Source organism: Echiichthys vipera, assembly GCF_963691815.1.
Source record: "Echiichthys vipera genome assembly, chromosome: 10".
Lineage (NCBI taxonomy): Eukaryota > Metazoa > Chordata > Actinopteri > Perciformes > Trachinidae > Echiichthys > Echiichthys vipera.
Window position 1 is genome coordinate 13,117,102 of NC_139835.1, and position 1,738 is coordinate 13,118,839.

At 35.9% G+C, this 1,738-nt stretch overlaps 1 pseudogene across 1 annotated transcript; it reads left to right on the forward strand.

Moving 5' to 3' along the window:
- The first annotated feature begins 533 nt into the window (after positions 1 to 533).
- On the forward strand, positions 534 to 1,460 carry LOC310953328 (olfactory receptor 11A1-like; annotated as a pseudogene). The gene has a single exon. The product of its transcript is annotated as an olfactory receptor 11A1-like (transcript).
- The last annotated feature ends 278 nt before the right edge of the window (positions 1,461 to 1,738 follow it).

Here is a 1,738-nt window from a genome sequence, read left to right on the forward strand (position 1 = left end):
TGGTATGCAGAGATCAATGTTTTTGAAATTTTTGCTCAGTTGTTTGGAAAATAACTTAATGACATTACTGAAGCTTTCATATATGTGAGGTACTAGTGATCTTAAAATGTGAATTTTAATTTTTGTTATTATACTGTATTCTTTCTAGTCTTCTGTCATGATATCTACATCCTCACACACATTCTGTTATTTTCACTAGTGTGGTGATACACACTGTTGTAAACTGGTATGCAGAGATCAATGTTTTTGAAATTTTTGCTCAGTTGTTTGGAAAATAACTTAATGACATTACTGAAACTTGAATTCAACACGATGAGGTTACTTTGTGATTCTTTGTTTATGTATTCTGACAGAGCAGCACCTGAATGTGTTGTCCTATTTCAGACCAGGGTTATTGTATCATTTAAATGTGGGATATGCAGAAGATTTTGCTGAGGCGTTATTCAAAAAGATAATCGATAACATTGTTACTGAGTTTTTTTTGTTGCGAGCCTCTGTGTTTCGTTGTGTGGCACTCATATTACACAAGAGAAATGGAGAACTCAACTAAGATTGTGTCTTTTGTGCTGGCTGCCTATGGTGACATCGGACAGTTAAAATACCTGTATTTCACCATAACGCTGTTATGGTACCTCTCCATATGTTTGGTCAACACAGTTCTTGTTGTGGTCATATTTGTCGACAGAAGCATGCATGAGCCAATGTATATATTATTATGTAATTTATTTGTGAATGAAATAGGAGGCAGCCTTTCAATTTATCCTCTTCTGCTCTCACAGATGTTTTCAGATACACATGAAGTGAGCCTGCCATGGTGTTTTCTGCAGATGTGTTACATCTACACGTGTACTTCTGTTGAGTTTTGCAGTTTAGCAGCCATGGCCTATGACAGACACCTCTGTATCTGTTATCCTTAACACTACAATGTCATTATGGACACATCGAGAGTAGGTCTCATCATTCTGCTTATATGGTTGTATTCATTTGTAAACTTTATGTTCACATTTTCATTTGTCATCCATTTGACATTTTGTGGAAATGTCATTGACAAAGTGTTTTGTGACCTCCATTTAGTAATTAAACTTGCATGTTCAACTTCAATACTTCACAATATAACAGACTTGCTTTTTGCCTTTATGACTATCGTTATCCCATTTAGTCTCATTTTATTCTCTTACATGAATATTTTGGCTGTTTGTCTGAATACATCAAAAGAAAACAGGCAAAAAGCCATCACAACCTGCACACCTCAGATTTTCTCACTGTCAAATCTGTTTATCGGCTGCATTTTTCACTTTCTGGATTCAAGGTTTAATGTGTCCTATATACCTGATAAAATGCGGGTTATTCTATCTGTATATCTCCTCCTTTTCCAGCCAATAGCCACCCCCTTTATGTATGGATTTAACCTACCAAAAATACGACAGTCATGTAAAAAAATTCTGTTTAATAGAAAATAAATATTTGTCTTCATGTTGCAAGAGTCTGTTTAGAGCAAGGTGGGGTATCTCTGCTCTGTGAAGAAATAACATGTTTGTCTGCAGAGTGTAGTTTCAAATCTATAGAAAAATAATAATCAACCACACATTTATACATAACTCCTGGGATGATCATCTTTAAATATGACTAAAGACAATGCATCTGCTGTACATCACAGCCAAACACTGACCAATATGATAGGCCAGGCCTAGATGGAGGGCTCCTTGGCAAGTATCTGTTGGCTGGGTTTGCCACAGAG